We start from the raw sequence: 10946 nt of genomic DNA, 5'->3' as shown, positions 1-10946 counted from the left end.
AGGATTGGTTTGGGCTTACAGTCTGAGGCAACACGGTCTGTCCTGGTGGGAAGGTATGCTGGCATGAGTAAGAGGTGCCTGGTCACATTCCTCACAGTCAAGAAGCATAGTGAGAGGAATTCTCATGCTTACCACTTTCTCCTTTTTATTCAGTCTGGGACTCCAGGCCAGGGGATGGTGCTACCCACATTCAGAGTGAGCCTTTCCTTCTCAGTTAAGCCTTTCTAGAAGTATCCTCACAGACATCATCACAGGTGGATTACCAAGGTAATTGTGAATCCCATCAAATTGACAATGAAATTACCTACAAATCTATTGTTTGTCAACTTGGCACCAAAATACATCACTTTAAATCATAACCTTCCATCCCTCATTACTAGAGTGTGTATTATGTTTTATATTGTGATGCCTTTTTTTTTTCTGGGTTTTTATTGGTTTTTTTTTTTCCCCGACACAGGGTTTCTCTGTGTAGCTTTGGTGCCTGTCCTGGTTTGCACTCTGTAGACCAGGCTGGCCTTGAACTCACAGAGATCTACCTGTCTCTGCCTCCTGAGTGCTGGGATTAAAGGCATGCATCATCACACCGGGCTCAAGACAGCCTTTCTTAAACTGTAAACCCCTGTAAGATAAAAGAAAGTTTCACAGTTCTGACACACAATGGTACAGAATTAAAAAAATAAAATAAAATAAAATAAAAGGTTACAGCATAACCCAAAAAAACAGACTAGATCAAAACCCAGCAGGAAGTAGCCTAGAAAACTACACCCACATCCCCCCAAAAATGGATTATGGATGTTTGTCTTTGTCTAGGGATTGGTTAAAAATTGTTATTGGTCATAATCAATCTCTTTCTAAAAGAAGAAAGGGGGATATGATATAGAAATGTATTATATAGAAATAATAGGATAAAAGGATATATTTCTATTATATAGAAATAATAGGATAAATAATAGGATAAAATAATAGATTATTGAATCTACTCTGAAAAAAAGAGAATATAGATATAAGATAAAAGGTACATTGTTGAACCTACTCCGAAAAAAAAAAGAGAGATAGAAATGATAGGTTAAAAGGTTACATTATTGAATCTACTCTGAAAAGAAAAAAGGGAAAATGTGGATATGATAAGATAAAAATGTAGATTATTAAATCTACTTTTAAAAAGCAACTACTAGTTTTAAATATTTTACATTGGATTGGATTTTTGTAATTGTATACAAATTTCATATATTGATACAAAGGTGAGATTAATTTTGTTAGAACATACTGTGCATACATTTCTACTCTTGTTCAAGGTAGTGTACCTATACAGTTCATTTAACAATGTAATAGTGATCAGGCTTATCACATCAACAACCTAAATTCTCAGCACCAATTTTCTGTATTTTCTTATTTCTGTGGCCAAATGCACAAGAAGCAACTTAAGGAGAGAAGATGTATTTAGGCTTACAGTTTGTGGGGATACATCCATCATGGTGGGAAGGCATGATGGCAGAGCTTGAGGTGGCTGATGACATTGCCTCCACCGTCAGGGAGTAGAAAGAGGTGACTGCTGATATTCAATCCACTTTCTCCTTTTAATTCAATACAGGACCTGAGCCCACAGGATAGTGCCATCTGAAGTGGTCGTCCCCTCTTATACAGGGCTGACCCTAACAGGGCCAGTGGTTTGTCTGTTTGTTTGTTTGTTTGTTTGTTTGTTTGTTTGTTTGTTTGTTTCCAGGGGCTAGTTTGCTAAGACCTCTGCCCCATATTACCTCACCGTCCTATGTTGACTCCTGTCTGGCTTCAGTCAGACCCTCAGGAAGTATAGCCAGTCTGGTAGCCAATCAGGGTCCTACCCAGCCACAAGCAGGAACTGTTCTTGCTATTTTCAGTCAAACAGACCCCTGACACAGCAGACAGACCCCTGACACAGCAGACAGACCCCTGACACAGCAGACAGACCCCTGACACAGCAGACAGACCCCTGACACTGCAGACAGACCCCTGACACAGCAGACAGACCCCTGACACAGCAGACAGACAGACCCCTGACACAGCAACCACAGTTGCTGACCAGATGTCATGAGCCAATTATAAAATGATTGTAAGTAAGAGTCTATACCCAGTCACTTCAAAGTACAGTTTAACCACAGCTGGAATTCCCCCTAATCCTGCTTAAAAGGAGCCTGTGAGCTTCTCTTGGGGTCACCATTTTGCCACTTTGTCAGATGATTTGACCCCAACATGCTGAAATTTTTATTCTCAAGAAATTAAACATTCTTGTTGATTGCATGCGTGTTTGGTGGTCTTTTATGGGACTTCTCATGGACCCTCATCATACACATTCATATGGGTTTGGAAACAACACGATAGTCCAGCACAGAGGTGTATTCCCATGGAGATCCAAACCCTAGTCAAGGTGACATGAAGCTTAACCATCAACACTGAATAAGTAAATAAGTTCTGAGAAACATTTCTTGTCTAAGTTTGACACAGCTAGAGTTAGGCAGACCTCTCTGAAATCTGAGGCAGCAATTTTAATGACAATAGCAACTATTACTGAGAAAGTATGTTCAGTGTGCTATTTTAAGTGATCCTTATCATTCAGTATTCTAAACAACTCTAAGAGGTAAGGAACATTTGTAGCTAGAGTTTTCCTGCCTTGCCCACAGTCAGGACAAATCTTTGTCACCCGCCAGTCCCACAGTCGCTCAGACCCAACCAAGTAAACACAGAGACTTATATTGCTTACAAACTGTATGGCCGTGGCAGGCTTTTTGCTAACTGTTCTTTTATCTTAAATTAATCCATTTCTATAAATCTATACCTTGCCACGTGGCTGGTGGCTTACCGGCGTCTTTACTTGCTGCTTGTCCTGGTGGTGGCTGCAATGTCTCTCCCCCTTTTTCCTGTTTCCCCAATTCTCCTCTCTCCTTGTCCCGCCTATACTTCCTGTCTGGTCACTGGCCATCAGTGTTTTATTTATATAGAATGATATCCACAGCAAACATTGTTATCTCTACGTCACAGACAAATGAACAAGGCTCGGCATTTAAGTCTTAGAGCTGGCTTTGCGTCCAGAGCTTGGACTCATCTTCGTGGCATCGAAGAGCAAAAGCTCTCTGGTTGATTCTCTAGTGTGAGGTTGAGGTTGTGGCAGCAGGTATGAGACACACTAAACATCATCTTCAGATTCCTGGCTCTGATGCTCACAAGCTAGACCACACGAGCGGCGCCCTCGCCTCCTAGCCACCTTCCACCCATCTGTGAGCGACAGGTGTCTACCTCCTGGGACTGTTACAGAAACAAATATGGTGCCATTAATTACGGACCTACTGTGGGCCAGGGCCAGGCATTCTCATGGGGATCTCCACTGCTCCTCACCTAAGTAGGCTGAGTAGGTGTAACTGAGAAGGGGGTGTTGCAACAGCCCTGGTAAGGCTGGGAAGGTCTCCACTAACAATGGGAAATAGCACCCCCATTTCAGGAACAGTGAGGCAACAAAGTGAAGGTTAAAAAGGTTGAAGTTGTGATTCTCGTTTCAACTGTTTGCAAATGGCAGAGCCTAGTAAAGAACTCAACTCAGCTGTCATTCACAAGGAGAGTTTCAGGTGTTTTGCTTGTGTGTTTTGGCAGGGTTTGCTACGTTACGTAGCTCAAGACGACCTCAGACTTGTGACCCTTCTGCCTTCACCCCTTCAGGGCTAGGGTAACAGTCCTGTGCCACCATTCCCACCCAGCCTGGGTATCCTTTACATGCATGTTGATTGCTTTGTGGATCAAGTCAGTTTCTTCCACTGAGACTGACTGATACACACTGAGAATCGGAATTCTGCTCTTTCCAGCCGCAAGCTCAGAGCTATGGTTGTTCCTCCTACTGTGAAACTCAGAGTAGGTAACAGATTGGAAAAGACGGAGGAATTGGAGCCAAGAGGTGAAATAACTGCAGGAGATAACTATGGCCAGGATAGAACTTAGTCAAAACAAACCATGTCCCATGTAAATGGTTCATAGACTTGTATGGTAGTTTGAATGTAACCGGCCCCTGTAAGCTCATAGAGAATGGCACTATTAGGAAATGTGGCCTTGTTGAAGCAGGGGTGGCCTTGTTGGAGGAAGTATGTCACTGTGGGGGTGGGCTTTGAAGTCTCTTTCACTCAAGCTTCCCTCAGTGTGACTTTCAGATCATTTCCTGTTGCCTGCAAGATATAGGACTCAACTGCTTCACCAGTACCATATCTGCCTGCACATTGCCATACTCCCCACAAAGATGATAATGGACTGAAACTCTGAACTGTAAATAAGCCACCCCAATTAAATGTTTTCTTTATAAGAGTTGCCATGGTCATGATGTCTCTTCACAGCAATAGAAACCCTAACAAAGACAACTTGGGAAGTGATTTTTGCATCTTTAATTTAAAAAAAAAAAAGGATAGGTGTCATTAATTACAAACCTATTATGTGGCGGGACCAGAATATTCATAGGGAGCCCCACTGATCCTCACTCTTCTCTGAGTAGGCATGACAACCCCCATTCTCAAGCAAAGAAACGAATGTACCAGGAGGCTGTCTAACTCTCAAGGATACCTGGCCTGAGGACGTGAGAACAGGCTCGCTTCTCTCCACCTCGGGGAAAATCAAGAGCCCTCCCTGTAAGCATTGACATTTCTGTGCATTTGGATTTTCCACATTGACTGCTGGAGAAGCAAACATCACACACACACACAAAAATGAATATGAAGATTGATAATTCTCATCGACTTTGGCTTAAGGTTTTAGATAATGAGAAAGTCTGTTGTTTTCTCTTGCATTTGAAGTTTTCTTGTTGCAAGCAAGCGGTTGGAAGAGCACACGTCATCATTAGGCAGAAACAAACTTGAGCTAAGGCCCCAGGATGGTTTTCCCTGACAGCCTAGGGTGGTGGCTCCCCAGGCTCCAACAGAACTGAAATGTCCTCCCTCTGCTCTTCCCTCCCATGACCACAGATGCAGCCATGCTCAGCACACCTGTGGCCAGCCAGGTGTTCTGCGTGCTGTGCGCCAGGCCCTGTCTGAAGTGCTGAATGTTCTCTGCATCACCTCACCTTTATGTTACAGTTGAAACAAATATTAGGGGGCGGCAAGATGACTCAGTGGGGTTTGATGCCTGGTGCCAAGCCCGACGGCCTGATCCCCGCATGGTAGAAAGAGAGATCTGCCTGAAGGAAGGAGACAACTGACTCCCAGAAGTTCCCTGACTTTCACGTGCACATTGTAGCATGTGCCCCCTCCCCTCACACAAAAAATAACAAGAATGTAATTTTAAAACTGAAACGTTTGGTTAAAGCAGCGAGATCAGGAACACCAGAGAAGATAAATAAGAAGGTTTCCATCTGGGTGTGAGATACCCAAGTTAACTAGAAAGCAGGAAGGAAAAACTAAGTGTGGTCTTGACAGGTTTCAGCCCGCCAGTTCTTACCAAATCCTTCTCTGGGAAGTACAGGGCACCAGTACACTTTCACGTAGTAAAATTAACTTTACGGATAGTTACACCTTTATACATATTCTAAGGCATCTAGTTGAAACAGACTGAATTGTAGGTAAGCTTCTAAGAAAGCTGCCTATTCTAGGGGGGAATCATCCCCAGACCTTCCTAAGGGTGGCCAAGGAGAAGAGACACAGACTGAGACTTCTCAGTGCAGACCTGAGAGCCGCCCTTGGCTGCGGCTCCTTGGGCCTTGTTTTTGCTTTGTGCCGGCTAAAAACCAACCTTCCTGACTGGCTCGCTCTACCCGGGCCTTAGGGTGGATTCTTCTCCTTTAAGAAAGGCTGTGGAGATTAGCGGCAACAGGAAGCCACAGCTCCTCAGCTTCAGGACAGCTTCCTGTTGTCACCCTGCAATGAAGAAATGGAGGTACCCCGCACCACAGCCCCAGAACTTGGGAGATGCCAATTCCAGAGCCCAAGATAAACGAGTCTCTTATCCCCCAAACTTCTCTCATTTTGTTGTTGTTTTGTTGGTGGGGATGGTGGTGGTTTTTCGAGATAGGGCTTCTCTGTGTAAAAGCTCAAACTCACAGAGATCTGCCTGCCTTTACCTCCCAAGTGCTGGGATGAAAGGCGTGCCTTACCACATCCGGCTCTCTCTCATTCTTATGGCAAAACTTACTGGAATTTTTATCTCCCCTACAGCTGGGGAAAAATAAAGTGCAGTGTGAACACAATGTTTGTTTGTTTTTGTTTTGTTTTGTTTTGTTTTGTTTTGTTTTGTTTTGTTTTGTTTTGTTTTGTTTTGTTTTGAAGGTCGCACAGCGCCTGAGCCCGCAATACCCACTTCTTCCCACACAAATTGGACCCAGGAAACAAACCGTTGAGGGAGACACGAGCAAATGTTTGGGGTTAGAAAATGAAAACTCAAAACCCCTGGACTAGGATCTGGTATGAGGGAGTCATGGTCCTGGGCTTTAAGGCCAGCAGGTGGGTCAGCCCCACTATGGGAAGCCACCCAGGCTACTTGGTATGCCCAGGCACGAAGATGTCCCATCCGTGAGCTCCTTGTGGTTCAACCAAGAACTCGAGCCTGTGCTTTGGACAGAAATGTCAGGACAAAAAAGTGTTAGAGAGAGGACTTCTTCTGTCCCCTGAGAGAGGATGTGGAGACAGGGGCTTCAAAACAAAGCCCTAGGAATCCTAGCTCCAAGCACCACACTGCATTTCAGGAAGACTGTTGGGAGCGATCGCTGAGGCATTGGTATACAGCACCTTCAGCTGAATAAATTAGCATCCGATGATCAATGAGGATTAAGGGATACACATTGGGTCATGACAGGAACCGTGAGCCTGAGGCATCATGGTAAAAGCATTCACCAGACCAGAAGTGATACAAAAGCTTAAATTATTATTTATTTATTTATATGTGAATGTGTGGCACACTAATGTGGGGGGGGGGGTCATAGGACCACTTACAAGAGTCCTTTCTCTCGTCCCACCGTGTGGGTCCCCCAAGAATCAAACCCCAATCATCAGGCTTGGCAGCAAGTGCCTTTACCCAGTGCGTTATCCCACCATCCATAAACGTTTTAAGAGTGAACAGGTACACAGGGGCAAACTCTGAGTGTGTGTGTGTGTGTGTGTGTGTGTGTGTGTGTGTGTGTGTGTGTGTGTGAGAGAGAGAGAGAGAGAGAGAGAGAGAGAGAGAGAGAGAGAGAGACTCTGAAAGGGAAGGGGACTCTTTTACAGCAGTTAAGAAGTTACCTGGCCTTGCTTCCCATTTTGTGTGGGACTGGTTTGAACAGACTTCAGGAATGCAGCTCACTCTCTTGTTACATAGTAAATCTCATAATAGCACCTATCCGATTCTGAGGCCAGTCATGGTGGGGGAGGCACCAGGGGTCATCAGGAGTCAGGCTCAGATTGTTTGCATAAGTCACCACAAGTCACTGGGGTCTGACTGCTAGAAAGTCTCCTTTTTATTTTTGGTCCTTTCATTTGGGAACTGTTTGTCTCTATACATCACTCTTTGGAAACTCCCTTTGTGACAATTTTGCAATTGTCATGAGACCTGATAATATCTGGCCACTTTCTGAGTTCTGTCGTTACTCACACGCTCCAGTCTGCTTGCTCAGTCTGTTCTATGATTCCAGGTTGTCTGGGACCCCTGTGTTGGTAGCAGAAAGAAAGTAGAGAGCCAGACACCCTGAGAATATGTGTAGGAAAGTAATACCCAATAACAGGATGGATGAATAGAAGGGGAATCACCCTGGTTGACATCATAAACAGCTGTTTAAAATCATACTTTGGTGACTTTGAGGACCCTAGATGATAAGCCTCTCAACTTATAAAATGGGGCTGATTACGTATACTTCTCTGGCCAAAACAGGCTTAAAGAACATCACACAAGTCCCTGAGCCAATTGTTAACTAAACTTCACGTGAATGGTACGTCCCCAGTGGAGGTCCACCATGCCGCTGCGGGGCACAGAGGAGGCAGTTGCCTCTGCCCCTCTCCGCTGAGACTGGGGGCTGGAATCCAGGATTACACTGGAAAGGTAATTGGTCAACTCCAACCTTGTGTACCCTGTGCTGCTGGCTTCCTCCTGTGAAACTGTGGATGCTCCCTTCCAGGAAGAGGCTGAAGAGGGAGGGAGGGAGACCTCTCTACAGAGTCCCAGGGGAGGAAGTGAGCTCTCACTTCTTTCTTGCTTAAGAAATGGGTGGTCTCTGCATTTCTTAGGAAATCCCAGTGTTTTATTTATTTATTTTTATCAATTTGGTTTGGTTTTGTTTTTTTTTTTTTTAAATTTTTTTTTTTAAGATTTATTTATTTATTATGTATACAGTAAGCCTGCAGGCCAGAAGAGGGCACCAGATCTCATTATTGATGGTTGTGAGCCACCATGTGGTTGCTGGGTATTGAACTCAGGACCCCTGGAAGAGCAGCCAGTGCTCTTAACCTCTGAGCCATCTCTCCAGCCTGGTTTTGGTTTTTTGAGACAGGGTTTCTTTGTGTATTCTTGGCTGTCCTGGAACTAGCTCTGTAGACCAGGCTGGCCTTGAACTCACAGAGAGCTGCCTGCCTCTGCCTCCCAAGTGCTGGGATTAAAGGCGTGCGTCATCATTCCTGCTCTAACAATTTTTCAAAGCCTTCCCCAGTCACTACCCATGCCCTGCCCACAAGGGCATAGACAACCTAGTAGGCTTTCTGCCTCTGTGGATTTGCGTATTCAGGACATGAATATGTAAATGGGGATCAGTTAGACTACTCATCATCTCTTGTGACTGGCTTTCTCACACAGCCTAATGCTTTCAAGTCCCTCCACATTATAGAATGTGTCAGTACTTCATTGGTTTTTATTACCAAACAATATTCCATTTTATGAGTATGTTTTTTTTTTAATTTACTTGTATGTTTTATGTGTGAGTGCTCTATCTGCATGTATGCTTGCATGCCAGAAGAGGGCACCAGATCCCATTATAGATGGTTGTGAGCTGCCATGTGGTTGCTGGGCATTGAACTCGGGAACCTCTGGAAGAGCAGCCATGCTCTTGACCACTGAGCAATCTCTCCAGCCCTTAAGAGTGTGTTTTATTTGTTCATTTCCCAGTGACAGACCTTAGATGTCTTTGGAGCTTTAATGTGTTGTCTGTGATCTTAGCTGTGTCACAGTCCTCCATGAGCCATGTGTTAGACCTAATTCTTAGCCCTAATGACAACCCAGGGCCCATTGTGGGTGGTGCAATCTCTGGGCTGGTGGTCCTAGGTCCTATAAGAAAGCAGGGTGAACAAGCTGTGAGGAGTAAGCCAGTAAGCAGCACCCCTCCATGGCTTCTGCATCAGCTCCTGCCTCCAGATTCCTGCCCTGTTTGAGTTCCTGCCCTGACTTCCTTCAGTGATGGACTATGATGCAGAAGTGTGAGCCAAATAAACCTTTCTCTGCACCTTGCCTTCGATCATAGTGTTTCATCACAGCAATGGTAACCCCAACTAAGACACTCTGTGACCTTTAACTGACACCCTGTATACGGCAGCACACGACAGGCACTCCATCAGATCCTGCCTCCCAAAGTTCTGCTTCCCCAGGAAAGCAGTCTGATGTCGGTCACCAAGAAGGGTGTGGCCAAGGAATAGACACTCTAGGCTGCTAGAAATGCCAAGGAAGGAGTCTAGAGATTTGAAAATGGTGGGTTTCCCAAGCAGCAAAAATTGACGGCCTACACAAAGGAGCCAGTGTACACAGACACAGAGACCAGGGGCCCTGGTCCACAGAATGGACTGTGCTCCCCTGAGGGTGGAAAGGGAGGAGGGACATTGAGGGATCACACTGCAGGGAGCCTTGAATGCCAGGCTGGAGCCTAGAATTGTCTTGTGAACCTTTAGACCAGTGGTTCTAAACCAGTGGGTTGTGACCCTTTTGGGGATCACATATCAGTATATGATATCCTGCATATCAGATACTTATATTAAGATTCATAACAGTTTCAAAATTACAGTTATGAAGTAGCAATGAAATAATTTTATGGTTGGGGGTCACCACAACATAAAAAACTATATTAAAGGGTCGCAGTATTAGGAAGATTGAGAACCACTGATCTAGATGCTTCTGAGCAGAGTAACAAGGCTAAAACCATGCCTTAGAACTCTGTTATTCATCTTCGGACCCTGGTTCCATGACCCCTGGGAACAATTTTTTAACACCCCAACAGAAGACAGAGGAGCTGCGTTTTGAGCATCGCTCCATCCCGAGCACCCAATACAGCATCCGCTGCATCAAAAAGATACAGTAAAGACTTGCTGAATGACTGGATGGGTGGATGAATGAATCTGTCAGCTGACCCTCTCCCATCCCGTTACCCTCTTCCAGCTTCCCTCTTTGGCAGGTGGAATGAAAACAACTGGAATGTTCTAGATTCTCCCACCTTGCCTGCCTCCGTCTTTCTACTGGCCCCTCTCTCAATCTGGTCCTGAGTAAATAAAGAAGCGGCATGTCCACCTTCCTTCTCAGCAGCGCTCTCGGGGACAGAAATGATTGACTGCCCCTTGCAGGTGAGGACACTGTGACTCGGTGGTTTCGGGGCTTTCCCAGGTGCTGGTGACAGAACTGAGATTGTCCTGAGACCATCTGACTACCACCAGAGCTATGAGTTGGGCACACAGGGTATTGACTGAGGCTGAAGGGTATGGAGAGGGAGGGGAGGGACTCTGAGAGCTCACATCCCAGGACCCAGAAGCTTGCCCCGCCCCATGCCCTAATTTTGTGTCATCCAACAGTGTGCAGCAAGATCCCTGCACCTCTACCCTACACCCACTCCCCCAAGGACGACTCCTCCTCACAAGCACACGCTCATGTGCAAGCACATGCTCACACAAACCCAAAGAGGTGGAAGCAATGGTTGCCTTAAATATAGAGACTTTATTGTTGTATAAAACTGTCCCCTAGAAAATGTGTTTATTTAATGTGTATGGGTGTTTTGTATGCATATATGT

The sequence above is a fragment of the Peromyscus maniculatus genome, chromosome 4, assembly GCF_049852395.1.
Source record: "Peromyscus maniculatus bairdii isolate BWxNUB_F1_BW_parent chromosome 4, HU_Pman_BW_mat_3.1, whole genome shotgun sequence".
NCBI classification, from domain to species: domain Eukaryota; kingdom Metazoa; phylum Chordata; class Mammalia; order Rodentia; family Cricetidae; genus Peromyscus; species Peromyscus maniculatus.
The sequence above is the reverse complement of the archived record's forward strand: the minus strand, read 5'-3'. Positions refer to the sequence as shown.